Source organism: Macaca nemestrina, chromosome 2, assembly GCF_043159975.1.
Source record: "Macaca nemestrina isolate mMacNem1 chromosome 2, mMacNem.hap1, whole genome shotgun sequence".
NCBI lineage: Eukaryota > Metazoa > Chordata > Mammalia > Primates > Cercopithecidae > Macaca > Macaca nemestrina.
In genome coordinates, this window is record NC_092126.1 from 133,604,052 (window position 1) to 133,621,004 (window position 16,953).

General features: G+C 37.8%; 1 long non-coding RNA gene across 1 annotated transcript in view; it reads left to right on the forward strand.

The window, feature by feature from the left end:
- LOC105479572 (uncharacterized) overlaps positions 1-16,953 on the forward strand; it is a 381,347-nt gene that overhangs the window by 61,326 nt on the left and 303,068 nt on the right. The window contains exon 4 of the long non-coding RNA XR_011620186.1: positions 1,576-1,665. This is a non-coding gene — a long non-coding RNA (uncharacterized lncRNA). The remainder of the gene's footprint in view (positions 1-1,575; positions 1,666-16,953) is intronic.

Consider the following 16,953-nt stretch of genomic DNA (forward strand, 5'->3'; position numbering starts at 1 on the left):
TTAGGGCAGATAAATTGTAAGAAGATTAGAAATATGGTCTTGATAAGGACTTTGAAGATAATGCTTATATCAGACTTCCTTCTGATCTGAGTCAATTGAAGGATGTATTTTTGAACCCTTCAGAAATCTCTATAAGTTATAGATCTGAATTTTAGTGAGAATCTATTCCATTCCTTGGAGTGCGAAAATCCAACACAATGTCTGGGAATTCAGACTTATAAAAATCATACAGAAGTAATTCTTTAAAAAAATATTTTATTTTGAAGTAATTGTAGGCTCATAAGAGGTTGTAATAAGAGTTATAGTATGCCCTTCACCCAGCTTCCTCCAATGTTAATGTTTTATATAACCATAGTACATATCAAAAGTGGGAAATTGACTTTGACAAAATACTATTCACTAGACTACAGATCATATGGGGATTTCATTAGTTTTTAGATGCACTCTATTGTTTTGTATAGTTCTTTTCCATTTTATCACATGTATAGATTTGTGTAGTCACCAAAAAGTAATTTGTTTTAAGCTGGCATGAAGAAAAAATAAACTGTTTTGAACAATCTATCATTTTGTTTTAAGGTATTGTTATGTTTAGGGGCTGCTTTGCCAAATATCTTACTCTTCTAAAATAATTTATGTTTTAATGGAATATTACCATGATGTAAGAATGATTATTCATAGTAGAAAAAGGTTGCTAAAAAAAAAAAAAGTCCCCTTAGGGTATATAAATTGATTCCATTAAGAAAAATAAGGTTTCCATATATTTATTACTTAAAGCTTACTTGTTAGATTTAATTTTTAAACATTTACAGTGGCAGTGATAGACTCTTGATTTTTCTGTGTATTTCTATGTATCTCAAATGAGTATGAGCAATACTGTATTGAGGTGTATATTGAAAGACATCGTCTTATATTAACATGGGAAACTGTCTATTGCCATTCAGAGCTTTTTATTTTGTAGCTCTTGTTTCGAAGAAGGATGTGGAGGTAAAAACCCAAATTTTCAGTATGTTCCCAAAAGCCCTAGACGTCTGAGCTTAAAATGGGGTTAAATTTTAATGAAAACATACCCTAGTCAATGTGCTTTAAATTATAATTTTAAAAGCCAATCACTTTCTTTTTTGACTGACATGTGGCATTTTGGATAAATTTTTAAATCTTTAAAATCTGTAAGAAATGAATTTGGGATCTTGTAGGTATCGTATTTAGAACAGGGAAAAAAAGGGATAGCTCATAGTGAAGGGGTTGAATTAAAATCATTTGTAATTATGCATCACAAAGAGGTACAATCACAGTGCATCCATTTATACGTGCATCTGTGCATCTGCCTCTGACCCCAGCTTTCTGGTTTCTGTCTCCTTTCTTTACAAAATCTTCAGTTATGCGTAGATGCACACATTAGAGAGGAAATTGGGGCTAATGATTTAGGAATGTGCTAATTAATTCTCATTATGTTCTATGAACCGAGAGAAATAGTGAAAGGTTGTCTGCATATGCATATACACTATGTATATTTTTCCACACAGTGTTTTCTTCTGAAGGAAAGTTATACTGGGTTTTTATTTTTTTTCTTTTTAGGTTCTTATACACAGTGACAGCTAGCAGAATCTAAAGTGCTGACATTATGACTTAGAGATGTGATAAAGAGAAACATCTATTGCATTTTCTGTAAGTAAATGTGGTGCCGGCATTGAGAGAACATACGTAATCAGATACCTGTTCTCCCTGAGTTTCTTAATTTAAGCCTCGTGATTTCTAATTAGCAGTTAGATTGCATCCATTGTTATTTTGTCTTTGGTTATCAATGATGATCAACCTTTGCTAAACAAAGATATGTCATCATGCTGGGGACACTCATGGATTTTTTTTTAAAAGGTTTTAACATTTGATAATAGGTTTTCCAATAGCTTGAAGGGTAGCTTTTAACATTTCTTTTCCAGCTGAAGTATTTCCTGAGTTCTGTCCAAGCCCTCTGTAGTTAAAGAAAAGGCTTTTTGACACTGAATAGACAATGTTGTGGCTTTTTTTTCCTTCTTCAGACAAATGTATAGGCATTTAGACCGCCACGTTGTACTCTCGTAATTGAGACACCTTGCAGAAATGGCAATTATAGGGTGACTCGTGTCAAAAATATTCAGAACAAATTACATTTTACCGATTTTTAAAAACTTTCAAAGGTACTCTCTCCTCTTTCTTTCTCCTCTCTCTCTTCCTTCCTTCCTCCCACCCACTCCTCGTTTTTTCTTTTAAACATTAAGTAAACTATTTGCATTTTTACGTTTCATCAAAGTTGTTCCAGGTTTTTTCTGGGTTTACTAAAACTCCAAATGGACTACTCAGATCAAAACAATTAGTGAAGTCTAAGGTGTTCTTAATTCCTGAAATGAAAACAGAATGGATGTTCAGGACGTTCTGTTTTGCTCTAGCTACCCGCTTGGCTTCTCGCTCAGAATATTCTTGCTCTCAAGTTAGTTCCAGTTCTGTTTATTTTGTCCTGAGCTCAGCGAACTTTCCAAAGCCCTGCTCTTCAAACAACACTTTTTTTCCCCCGTCCTGTGAGCTGGAGTTTATTTTGTGCTCACCCTTCATTCTGTGGATTGTGAATAATTTTAACACAAAGAAAAAAAAAAATCTCCTCCTGACCACGGAGAGAAGGGGGGATTTTAGAATAAAGGTAAAAATTGTTGTTTTAGCCCCCAAAGCAAAGGACTTGGGAGAGAAGAGAAAAGGGGGGGAGGAATAGAACAGCAAAGGAAGAAAAAAAAAACAGAAAAAATTTTTTATAAGGGTGTCAGTGCAAAACAGGTGTTTGATGAAGCTCAAGCAAAACAAATGACAAAGTTAGCATTGAAGGGCCAAATACATGATACACATTTAAACTGCTTAGGTAAATTTATTTATGAAATAAATATGCAGTTTTACAAATCTGAACGTGGAGCAAATGTTTACAGATTGAAACTTATCATTTCTTGATTAACAGTATGAAGTGGGGCAATAGTCCTATTGAAAACCATTCTTAATTGGGCTTATTATAAATGTTTTGGTTAAAAGAAAAGATTAAAGTGAGCTGTGACCTCTGTGGAATGTTGAGACTGGTGAAATTTCTGATTTTAGCATTATCCTCAAATTGTCTCACAGAGAATTACATATTACAAAGTTAAAAGAAGGCAGAAGATCCCTACTCTTTGTTTCAGGTTTGCCTAGCATCCAGTCAGAGATGGGTGAATAACAAGGACAGAACCATGGAACTCCAGTGTCCTTACTTAGGAGGCCCATACTAATGGCAACAGCAAAACAGTGCTACATAGACATAAATAATTTGTGATTGCAAATGTGCAGGTACAGTGTAACAAAACTATTCTATCCTTACAGTCTTAGGTGTTGGCACTTTTCTTTTGAGCCCATGTATAGAACAGGACAACATGAAAAGTGAAATATTCAAGCCATGGAGAAAAAGAAAATATATTGCTGTATTTTATTTATGGAATGCCCACAATGTGCTGGTTCTCTACTGGCCCCAGAGAAGTACAGCTGTGATCAAGACAGACATAGTTCCTGCCCCCATGGAGCTTACAGTCTATCGCAGAGCTAGACCAGGGAAAAGAGTATGAAGTGTGAAGAATGAGAAGTAGAGAGTGTTACAGGAGCCCCCAGAAAATGAAGGTTATTGGTTTAGTTGATTTTCCCCCCGCTTTTCTGCTTCCATCTCTTTTCCTCTTCACCCTCTCTTTTCCTCCTCTTCCCTTTCTTTCTCTCTTTCCCCTTTACCTCTCTCTTTGTTCCTCTCTTTCCCTCTTGATCTTTATTTTCCAAACAGAATTCAGCCAAACTCATTTTTAAAAAGAGAAACAGTCTAACATTATTTAGAAAGAGCAGCATATTATAAGTGGTTGCAGCCATAGGCTTGGAAGGTTGTGACCCAGAAATTGGAATCCTGGCTCTGCCATCAACTAGCCTACATTCTTAGTCAAAAGATATTGTATATGTCTTCTTTTTATTAAAAATAGGGCTAGAAATATGTACTTTTAGAAATTTATAGGAATTTTAGATGTGACCTTGTTAGTAAAGTCTCTGGCTTCTTTCCTGGCAGGTAGTGATCATGCTAAAATCATTAGCTACTACCATATTATTATTATTCCTATTACTATTATTATTTTTCTTTTTATTTTGTAGAAACAATGTCTGTATTATACAACAGCTAAAAAATAGTGAATGATGATATTCATCAATTGAAATAATTTTCTCCAAAAACAGTGACTAGCTTTGGTATTACGTAATTCTTACGTTTTGTTTTGCCTGTTCACAAAAGCTGTTGTTTTTGAATGTTAAATATAAAAACCATTTTCAATAAATAAATCTTTAGATAACATACTAAAGCCACATTGTTTACAATTGCGTTGTCTTTTCCTCTGAACATTTTTAGGATTAAAGCTTGAGCCAAATTTCAATGAGCCCCTTCAGGAGACAGGGAAATTTATTAATATTTACTTTGATTGAAGAGCGATTGAGACATATTTCTCAATGCACCCATATAGAGTAATGTGATAGATTTTTGTGTGTGTCTTTTGAAATCAGTTGTACTGTATTATAGACAAACCCTATGTAAGTGTGAATATGTATTTATATAATTTGATAGTGGTAAATCACAAATTTATATCATTTGATAGCACTAATTCAAAAATTAAAATTGTTATAAATTTGTCCTTAATCAGGACATTTAAAAATCAGTCTTCATGAACGCTTTTAGATTCTGGAAGTGCTCACACTAAGTCCCCGTGTATAAAAGGTAAAGGTGACATAATCACATGTAGAATTTAGATAGCCTCCTCTCTGTTTGTACATAGTGTGCATGTCCCCCACCTCCAATCCCAGCCTAGGCTTTAGCATCATTGAACATCTGTCTTCCAGGAATGGTCTTTTTATTCTCATGCCTTCTGTTTTGCTTGTGTGGTCTGATCAGCCTGAAATGCCTTTCCCTGTCGGGGTGAAATCTTACTTATATTTTAAGGTCTAGTTCCAGTGTCATCTATGGTGTGATTCATCTCCCAGTACCCCTGGGTGTAATAAACTGGTCCCTTCTTTGTACCCCATAGCTCTTTTTTCCTCTCCTGGTACATGATAGCTGTTTGAGCATCTTTTCACCTCTCCACACCAGGAACTCCTCAGTGAGTTCTTGAGATCTATGCCCTATTCACCTTTCCAGAAAATTTGATTCCTGTCTTCAAGGAGTTTCCAGTCTGGGCAAGGAAGCAAACATGTAAACATGGAATTACGTTGCAATTTGGAAAGTGATGTAAAACAATTATCTAAATTAGTGTACACAGATGAGCACTAATTTACTAAAGAATCCTGCTTTTCTCATACAACAACTGAGCAGTCGGCATGTAGGTGTAGTCTGTTTCTTAAAATAGCAATGTTTTCCCAGTCTTTATATCAATATTTATGTTGTTACTCATGCTCTGTTAAAACAAAACAAAATAAAACAAAATCTCTCAAATGACATTGTATATCTAATGTTCGTGATGGGGAATTTAGGAGTCTGTTGAAAATTGTGACACATAGCAGGACTGATGCTTCGTACTCCAAACCAAATAAAGTTTCACTGGACCTTAACTGTAAGCTAAGACTTTAAGTGCCATTTATTTGTTGAGTTTTGCCACTCTAAATTGTTCAGCTTGGCACAAGACCTTTAAAAGAAATTATAGTTTAATTGGTTTGTGGTTTATTTTCTATTATATTAAAATGACCTGCTTATATTAAAATGACATGCCTTTCAAAACCTACTAGAGCATTAAAACATTGTTGTAGTGATAAAAGATTTCCAAATGTTATTCTGAAAAGCAAGGAAAAGGATTTCAGACAAACACATAGCTCACAGCTCAGTATAGTGGGTTATGTCGAGCTCTTGGATGTAGCTATAAAATCATCTTCTCTTTCATACATGCCTAGAGTTTTGGGCTTTTGGAAAATGTTTTCTATAATTGTTATTTTTCGGTACCCTTTTTTTTTTTTTTTTTTTAAATATTCACTCTGAGGTAGTCCTATTACAGTAGGCTCATAACACCATAACCTTATCCATATATAGCCAGGCAAAGCTTTCTGCTGTTAAGTAGAACTTATGAATACTTAAGAGAAGGAAAGCATTGCTATTCTTGAGCAAATTCGGAGAGTTTAGAAACATTATTTTGAAATGTGCTTCCTTAAAGTCAGAAGAACTTAATTAAGTTCCCAGGGTTAATTGTTTCTGAAGTGTTAACATGTCATTTGTCTATTCAAACTCCAAAGCAAATCTAATACGGGATTTAATAACCTGTTTATGTGAATAGAAATTTAGGGTGGGGGTGGCGTGGGAGAAGAAGGAAAAGCTAATAGGCTTTTACCTAGTTAGTGGGTTTAAGGAAGAATTCTTTCTGTCTTTATTTGAAACAAAAGGTAAATCCTATGTTCAAAACTCCTTCTATTTGGGAGCATAAATTGGGATGACAAGGAAGTTTTGGAACAAAACAGTATTTTTACACTTTGTTCATTTCATATTTATCACTAGCTTGTTTGCTAATTTTCATTTGCAAGAGGCAATTCTTCCAGCTAACTGGGTGCCTCAATGGGCCACTGATTTCTTTGAAGTGACAGTCTGTAAATATGCATAAAAAAGGGATGCAATTAGCGTGTGTGTGGTTCAGTGCAGCCTGATTCCATTGGCAAGTTTACCCACAGTGTTGATAAGCTACATTATCTAGAAAATTGGCCGCTGAAAAACAGCACCTCTGATTGCCAGCAAAGGTTCCAGATAACAGGGTGCTGAAGAGAAATATAATTGAGGTTGAATATATTAACCAAGGTGTCACATGCTCCTTAGAAGCTCTAATTTATCAGCATGTTGGAATTTTTATTAACATTTGGAATGCGTTTCTACCACACTAATGAAGTGGAATTGGCAGTTCAGGTTTTAGTTATTGTCATTTCTGAGAAGTTAAATGTAATTTCTCGTTAGACACAGTTATGTAAATATATTTGTTCAGGGGCTGAAAAAAATTATACGTTTTACAAAATACAAATATGTTGTTAAGAGGCAGTGTGACAAATCAGTGGTGGCTCGAGTCCTGAAAATCAGCCATGTATTTATGCTGCATTTTGTACATTACAGCTCTTCTTTGTGGGGGGAATTTGAGAGAAATGAAGGAAGCTTAATTTCATTAACTCTGCAACTGGCTCGCCATTGTGAAAAACAGTTAAAATTAGCCACTGTTTTAGTAGGCTAGCACGTCTAAGAGGATTTTATGATTAAACTATTTTTTTAAATGAAAACTTGCTCAAATTATAAGGTGAATTAAGCTTTCATGGAAGATATCTGCTTTTCTTTTTTCTATTCTTCTTGGAAGTGCCCAAGATTTCTATTCATTTTCTAATTCCAACAAATAGGTTTGAAAGATATTTGTTAACAAGACTATTAATTTCTATTATAAAAATAAATTGAGATGTGCAAATTTGAAATTATTTTAGATTGCATACATATGTGATAACACTACATTTTTTTGAAGCAAAGAAATAAAAATCATAAACTTTGGGATAATGTTTCCTTAGGAATAAAGAGGAGGAAAGAGTCAGAGGTATCAGGGGAACATACACAGGCAGTTTCAGCTGTATATTAATAGTTACTAAGTTAGGTGATAGATTTTTGAGTGTCTGTTTCATTATGATAATTCATAATTATATATATGTAACATATATGTTTATCAGAATATAAAACATTTTTAAAAGGAAATAACTCAATTTCTATTGACTCATAAATTTTGTTTTCCCTTGAAATGATTATGAATTACAGTCTGTAGAGCACTGTGTATTCGTAACAGGCTTAGTATTAGTTAATTGCACACATCTCCGACCTCAGGGAATGATGCCACATTTTTCCTCCATTAGTAATAGATATGCTGGTCACAAGACATTGGTTCCCTAGAGACAAATGACCCGTGGAAGACATTCTCAGCTTTCCCTTTGCATTCACTCCTTAGCAACTGCCAGTCTTCTACTGTCCTATAGGGCTCCTGATTTCATTCCTTCTTCTCCTACTGGCTGCTACCACTCTTGGCATTCCTTGACCCAGTTTATCCCTGCTACAATACTTCCGTGCATTTCACACACTTATCCTCTAGCCCTCAATGATAAACTTCTCATTTCTATCACCTATCCCATCATATGTGTGTGGGGGAAAGATTTAGAAGGTGGGGGTGGGGAGGAGTGGTGTTCCCTTTATTAGCAGGAACTTCTGGTTGGAACTGAACTTGACACAGGAGATTCTCATGCCCGTTGGACAGTTACTCTTAGGATGCCCATTATGGTAGATGTGCTAAATTGTCACTTAGCACACATTTTGTTTTTCTTCCAATGTCACCAGTTAGATAGCTAAAATCTGTAATTCTCAGACTCTCTTGCAGCTAGGGTTCTGAAAAAAAATTAGGTTCACATAGGTGCATGCAGGTGCTGTTTGAAAGGTAATGTTCTAAGTGTGGTTCACTAAGTCCCTGGGTGTGGAGTGGCAATGTGGCGGCCTTGATTCCAGATCATGCTTATATCACTGTGTCTTTGAAATTAGCTGTTCTATGGGCAGCCTTCAGATTCCTCACATTCTTGAGAAAGCAGATGTGGAGACTCCCCTAGCCTGCCAATTTTTCATTGTGGTTACCTCGATTTACCTGCTTCTTTGGCCCTTCCTACAGTTTTGAAAGCTCTTATTTCTGTGTGTTAAATCCCTTTCTACCCAAGTCGTTTGATTTTAAGAAACTAAATCCTGATCAATACCCCTGCAAATCTGGTTCAGATGACTCCGTAACAGGACCAGGCCCAGAGTAAAGCAGTAGAGACACCCATGGCACAAAACTTAAGTTGTTGGGCACTTTCAGGGTCATGGTAGTGTCTCTTTAAATTTTATGTCCTGGGCAACTCTCTTGCCTCACTTTAGTGCTGGCTCAGTTCAATAAGCAAATAGCAGATGTTATTTATTATAAAAATAATTAAATCACATCTATAACAGATGTTGGCAAAATACAATCCATGGACTAAATCTGACCCACTGCCTGTTTTTGTAAATAGAGTTCAGTTGGAACACAGTCGTGCTCTTCTTTTATGTACCGTCTATGGCTGCTTTTGCACTGAAGAGCAGAATTGTGTAGTTGTAACAGAGAACGCAAAGCAGAAAATATTTACTCTCTGGCCATTTACAAAAAAAGTTTGCAGATTCATGCTGTATATGCTACTGTGGATATGCCTAAATGTGTGGGGTAAGACTGCCTGAGATCAAATTCTGGTTCCTCTGTGAGTCTCTGGCTAAGTTGCTTAACTTCCATGGAGTGGTGTGCTGGAATCACCCAAAACTTATGGGCATCTCTTCTTAACTCTCGGTCCATTGATCATCTTGACAGCCAGAAATCAGCCATGGTGGGAGTATTCCCCCTAGAAAAATTAGCAAATGCTACAAATCAAGGCTTCCCCAGAGACCCAGGAACCAAACACTTGCTGCCTCTATAAGTATGGATGGACCCCAACTTATGATGGTGTGATTCATGATTTTTTGACTTCACAATGGTGTGAAAGTGATATGCATTCAGTAGAAGCTGTGCTTCAAGTACCCATACAACTGTTCTTTTTTTTCCTTGCAGTACAGTAGTCAATAAACTAAATGAGATATTCAGCACTTTCCTATAAAATAGGCTTTGTGTTAGATGATTTTGCCCAAATGTGTGCTAATGTAAGTGTTCTGAGCACACTTAAGGTGGATTAGGATAGGCTGTGATGTTTGGTAGGTTAGGCGTATTAAATGCATTTTTGACTTATGATACTGTCAACTTATGGGGGGGTATCAAAACATAACCCCACTGTAAGTCGAGAGGCATCTGTACTAGATTCTTCTTTTTCCCAATGATGTGACACACACACACTTAGTGCCCCATCTGGAGCCTCTTTAACCATCAGTGCACCCAGCCCCCAGCTGCTGTGAGTGCTGCAGCTAACAGCATATAGCTGTGCTCTCCTCAGGGGCAGTCAATGGCTTGCTGATATGGGTGACGCAAAAGCCCAGCCCCTTTGCACCATTCTGTCATGCAATTTATGCTCCAGAATGCCTCTGTTGCCATGGGTTAGACCACGGCTAGACTTTGCCTGGGATTCTTGATTGGCTTTTTCACCTTCTCTATCTGGCTTCAATTTTCATTACAGGTTTGTTCTAAATTAAGTCCAGGACCCAGACTAGGTGAGGTGAAGACAGCGAAGTGCCTAGAGCACACAGTATCAGGAGGCACGCACTGTCAGGCCAAACAAGTGTTGTACAACCCTTCTAGGAGGAAGAAAACAGGTGCCTCTGAAAATTTTTTGGCTTAACTCTTTCCCTCTCCTTACCCTAGTCTGGTCCCTTCTTGCCCAGATAAATCACATGCACTTGAATTTCTGCTTTAGCCTCTGTTCCTCAGCAACCCAACCTAAGGCAAGTTTCTGTATAATGGATTGTTACCTATTGATTGCTTTAAGGACTAAATGAGTTAAGGTATGGGAAATAGCAATGACTGAAACAATAATGGGGGATGAACAAATACATGTACATATAGAAATAGTGCTGAGACAGATCGCTCTTGTGCCTTTGTGTATACTCTTCTCCCTATCTGCAGTGCATGCTCTGTTTCTATTGGCTTACCTAAATGCCACTCTCCCCTTCTTCCCCGCAAAACCCTATTTTGTCTATGAGACTCTTACTGGCTACAGCATTCTAACTGACATTAATTTACATAATTCTCCAATCCCTGACTCTGTTTTTTGTTTTTTTTAACCAAATAATTTTTTTCCTTCCATTGTGTTTTTGTCCTATAAATCATTATCTGTATAACTTACTTGAATAGATTGACAAATGTGGTAAAATCAATATAACGATATTGCAAAAATGATCCTTAGAAGCGTGAAAAAAAAGATCCAACTGATAACCTTTGGAGATGTGGTTCCTGTGCTTTCTACTAAGTGTTCAAGTATAAGGACAACCCAGGGCCTAGAGCTCACTCCATTTGCAGCCCAGGGAGGTGGGTATTTTGTAATGCCTACAAAAGTTATTTCTTTGACTCTGAACAACAGACTTTTAATTGCTATATTGATAGGTATCCCCAGATATCTTAGTCAGTTTTGTTCATTGATACTGTTACCGTCTATCTCAGCACTCTAATTTCTTCATAGTTTTCTTTGTTGTTGTTGTTTTGGTTTTGTCTTGGTTTGAGATGGAGTCTCGCTCTGTCACCCAGGCTGGAGTGCAGTAGCGCCATCTCAGCTCACTGCAAGCTCCACCTCCCAGGTTCACTCCATTCTCCTGCCTTAGCCTCTGAAGTAGCTGGGACTACAGGCGCCCGCCACCACGCCCGGCTAATTTTTCGTATTTTTGATAGAGACAGCGTTTCACCATGTTAGCCAGCGTGGTCTCAATCTCCGGACCTTGTGATCTGCCCGCCTCAGCCTCCCAAAGTGCTGGGATTACAGGCGTGAGCCACTGTGCCCGGCCTCTTCATAATTTTTATCACCACTTATAATTTCCTAATTAATTTGCTTACTGACAATCTTTCATCCTAACAAGACTGTAAGCTCCACGAAGACAGGCTCTTCACTCATTCCCCATTATTTGTAGCCCACCTTGTGCATGGCAGGCACTCAATGAATATATGTTGCAGTGACTGATAGAACAAATGAATTATGCAGACATTTTCAGAACTGGCATATAGTGACATAGTATGGGTTCAGTATATATTTGCAGAGTGAGTGAATGAATGAAGTCACTTAAAGGAACCTTCTGGCACATGTTTCACAGGCCAGGAGCTTCTCTTATTTGAGTTTGATAAATATTGTTGCACTTTTCTACAAAGTACAATGAACAATCAATAGATATTCACAGGTGCTTTTTCTGAAATTAGTCCTCATGTAGAAAATGCAGGAATGTGACACCTAAAATTAAAAATGTGACACCACAAATTATTGACTCTAGAAATACCCAAGTCATTGAGGAGAAAGATGAGTTTAGGGTAAGGAGTGTAGCCAAAATGATTAGTGTGACACTCAGACAGCTTTCTAGATTGACTCAAAGAGGGATGGGTTCACATAAGAGTGTTTTGCTGTGCAGGTGTAGTGCTATGACTTGGTAATGGGAGGCCCTGCTTTGACTGTTATTCCAACACAGGAACAAATCAATTGATGTTGAAGATGTCAGTCAACTCTGTCCTGGTGTTGGCCTAAGAGCTTCCCTCAGAACTTACCTAGTGGGCTTGTTTGGAGATCATGGAGTGAACAAGGGCAGTGGATATTAGGAGACTCACTCTGGCTCAAATAAGAACAGTGTTGCTTCTGTCTGGTAACACAATGGGAGAGACAGTCTAAACAAATAATCCATATAACAAATAATGTTGATATAATTGTGATTAATATTAGTTAATGAAAGTCCAATGTCTTTAAGAGCATTTCCCAGAAGGAGCTAACCTAGGCCAGGGATTCAGGGCAGTATGGGGAGTGTTTCTGTAGAAACAACATTTAATCTGAGAACTGAAGAAATAAACAAGAGTTGGGCTACATGTTGGTGGGGAAGGTGGTTTGGAGAGAAATTATTGCTGGTAAATTCTCAGCCTTTTTTCCTTAGGAAAATGAACCCTCACACCACCTTGGTTTCTGGTCCTTTTCTTGTTTCACACGCACTTATTTGCCAGTGCTTAGGGGGAACACAGTGTAGTCAGTGGAAAAAATGTGGAGTGGTATGAACAGGTGTTTGAACCCCAGCTCTGCTCTTCACTGAGCTGTGTGTTCTTGGGTAGCCTTCTTGTTTTCTCTGAGCCTTATCTGTAAAACAGGACTCTACATGAAATGTAGGGAGGATTAACAATTACTCTCCCAATGGCAAATGCTGCTATAGAATCTACCATGTACTGTTTTTAAAGTAACTCATTTAATCTTCCTGACAGCCCTATTAGATAGATGTGGTTGCTATCCCCATTTCTCAGATGTAGAAACTGAGGCAAGAGGTTAAATAATTTGCCCAAGATCACATTGGCTGGTGAATGATGGAACTAGGATTCAAATCTAGACAGCCAGGCTCTCAGGTCTCTGTGTTTTGCTACTAATTCTTGATTCATAAACTGGCCCCCAGGAAAGGGAGCAGAAATAATCTTCACTGTCATTTCCTTGGCTATTGGTGAACCTCAGACCCTAAGGACTTTTGTTGATCTGTAGGACTCCTCAGGGGCACAGGGCTTGGTTATTAGAAGCAAAAGCACTCCCTTTTATTTAAGAGCTCAGGATTGTGATCATTTGCCAAAACTGGCCGTCTTGAAAGGACTGTATCGCTTGCCATTTGGTTTTCATTCTGAGGCCACATGTGACTGTAACATAAATACTTACGGGAGATATCATTACTCTGAAGTTTGAAGTTTAAAGTTTACATGTCAGCTCCCTGTCTTTATAGCAACTGCTTTGGGTCATCTCTCTTCTGTTCAAGCCAGGAACTGTGGAAAATCATTCTCATGCACAGATTTCTATGTCACCTCTATCCCCGACTTCTAGCAACTAAGGGAAGGGCTGAAGTGGTTCCACCTTATCCCATCTATATGAGTCACCAAATCTTGGCCGTGACTTGTGTTCAAAGACAGCATCAGGACCTTAAATTATGAGTTGTTCTCCAACAATTGCTGGATTTCTTTGAATGCCTCTGGGTGTTGAGGGCATCAAGGTGGAGGTCTTCTTCAAGGCAGTAGGGATTCATGCCCTTTTTGCTGCCTTCCTTTCTTTCCTGAAGCTTTGTTTGGTGAACTCCTGCAGACCTCAGGTCTCAGTTCTGCATATCATTTTAGAACATCGCCTTCCTTCCTTGACTTCCTTTCCTGCATTGAAATCTGACCTCTTATTATGAGCTGTCATCTCATCCTTAGTTAACCTTCACACAGTGTCTCCCTCTGTACATATATTTTTGCATGATTCATTTTGATGTCTGTCTTTCTAGTGAAACTGTAAGCTGCATCACAAGGAGGAGCTCCATCAGTAAGGGTGGAATGAGTGAATGAATGAATGAGTGGAGATGAGAAGCACTTACATAGCTATTATTCCTAGCATTAGCTATTTTCATAATTCAGGCTAATTGGAATCCCAACCAGAGACCTTGAGATTTACTATTAAATATACCAGCACACACACTTTAAGTGAATTTTGATTCCCCATCTCACTCTTCTACCTTGACACTGTCACATCAGGATGCTCATCACACACGTGTTTCTCACTGCTTTTGTGTGTTGTTCTTCACCACCAGATTTGTAAACAAACCTCAGTGAGAGTGCCCTCAGGAACTCATCCAAATTATTTTGCCTGGAGACTGTTTATTAGGGGTTACCTCTAGCCTGCTGCAGCCCTTTTCTAGAATCATGTAAGGGTAAAGTGGCGAACAAGAATGGATTTGAAACAGAAACCACCATTGCAATTGACACTAATTAACAGAGCTGAGAAAATCTTTCATTAGGAGCGTCTAAATCATGCAGCCTACTTCTACTTAGAAGGGAAAGAAAAGTGGCCTGTGAACCATTTAATAAAATTTGAAGAGATTATTTTTCTTCCTCATTTCTCAGTGGATATACTGGGGTTGGAGAGGATAATTTGTTTAGAAGTAGAGTAATGGGAAAGGGGTACAGGCCCCTTGCCTTTGTGCCTGTCCACACTTCCCATGGTTCCGACCCTTGTGTTGAGTTGCTCAGCCAGGCACTTCCCTGTGTTACCTCCATGACAGCTTTCCCTCCCCATTAATTCTATATTTTCAAATTTTAGAGTCATAACCGTGAGACTGACATTTTATTACTTGCAGACAACAGCAGCAACTACAAAACGAGACAATATCTATTCAGCACCTACTGTGTTCCAGGCACGCTATATGAATTATTTTGTTTAATTTCCAAGCAATTTTGTGAGGTAAGTACCACTAGTATCCACAATTTACAGATGGAAATGGGACTATAGTAGGGTAAAACAACTAATTACATTGACAAAATAATGAATCCTTAGCAAAGGACTACAAGCTTATCCCTCCCGGACACAATGTATACATTAGAATAGCATGTGCTTGGAAACAAGATGTCTTATCTCAAGACTAGGTGGGTGTGGGTGAGTTCTGGGGAGGAATCAGTGAGGGTAGAGGGGAGAGGGTTAGTTACTGTTTCTGGATAAAGAGGTCAAGAGGTCATATTTGGAAGCGGCATGGCTTCAGATGCCTCTCACATCAAGCCGTAGAGTGGGCACCTTTTCCAACTATATACTGGTTTGACCTTAACTATATTTAGTTAATAATGCCTCCTGGGATTGTCATGGGGATTAAATGAATAAGCCCATGCATGTGTAAATTACTGAGGACACTACATTGCATGGGGAAAATGTTCAGTGCATGTTAACTCTGCTGTTGGAACTAAGTTTTTAACCAGCTAAGTTTTTACCAACCTTCCCAATCCTGAAAAAAATATTTTGACAGCAAGAAACAGTTCATAGTTATCTGTTTAATATCCTTCTCATTGGTAAGGGCTGACTACTGAATAACCATGCGAGAATTCTTTTTGGGTTCCCCTTTTTTCATTATCACCTTCATGACTTGATTGCTAGCCAGGATATTTTATTGCCACTCACGACATTGAGACAAACGTAGGGGAGCCAGTCCAGTAAGGCTCGAACATTTGTAAGTTTTAAGACACCCTTCATTTGCTAAATTCCCTCCATCTAGGGGTGGTCAGTGGGACTACTTTGATTTGGGTAAGTTTCCTAATTTGAATAAGTCTTCCATTACCAAGTTCACATTAAACTAGGGGACCTCTTCTTGAAATATTGAGGGAAGTCATTCTTCCTCCCAAACTCCTACCTTTCCCAAATTTTATGAATACATTTTATGTTTCTTCTGGATTTTATTAATATTTTAATAAGCATAATATGATTATTGTTAGTAGAGCCAATTTAAATACAAATAATTATATAGTGTCAGCTTTTTACAAACTCTACGTTGCAGTTACTATCAGTTTCATAATCTAGTTCCTCCCAAATACAGGAAAGACGAGTGTGAGATGTAGAGCAGAGCAATAGAACAAGTTCTCTTGCAGTGAGATACTCTTTTAAAGAAGTCATAAGCTGATCAACGAGTGAAACCTCAATCACAGCCTATGGCTCTAGGGCTTCTGTTTTGATTTTAAGGAATAAAACAATACTAAGAAGTCTAGACTGTTTAAGAACATGTAATAGTTGGCTGTGGGTTTCTTAAAAGCATCACTTTTCAAGTAAGTATTTATCATGGTCACTGTATTATTTCCAAAAACCTTTTAAAAAATTCTTATTGGATGTGACAAGTCATTTCAACAAAAGGTCAGTCTGTTATTACTAAGAAAACCAGTGAAGGAAGCAAGTTTTATCTTTGGTGCTGACAAAAATCCTCCTGAGCCTGGCTCAGGGGCCATGGCTTGCCTTCTCTCTTCTCACATCACCATATGTTAAGGTTATACGTGATAGCTCTATTTTGTAGACTCATAGTTATCCTCTGTGGGTGTATCAATCTCTTTATCTTCTGCCTCAAGTGTGAAAATTATTTTCCCTCATTTTAACCAAGACGAATTTGGGTATTTTCAAAAGGATCCATTTCTTAGTAATGAAAATAAAAGAAAATACATGCAAAGATAGAGATCTGAGCTTTTCCTGCCCACAATTTTACTCTGGCATGGTTGAGCTAGGATAAAATCCACTGGGTTCTCTGGTAAAGCTTATTGGGCAGCCTGCCCTGCTTTCTTTCACCATGCTGAGTTCTGTCTGGGTCGGATGCTAAAACAAGAGCCTCAGACTTCCAACCTGAAGCAGATTTTGGTTACAAGTCCTCCCAGGCCTGGTAAGATTTTTCTGTCTCTTCTAGAACTGGCTTCTTCAAATTCTGTAAATTCAGCCCCC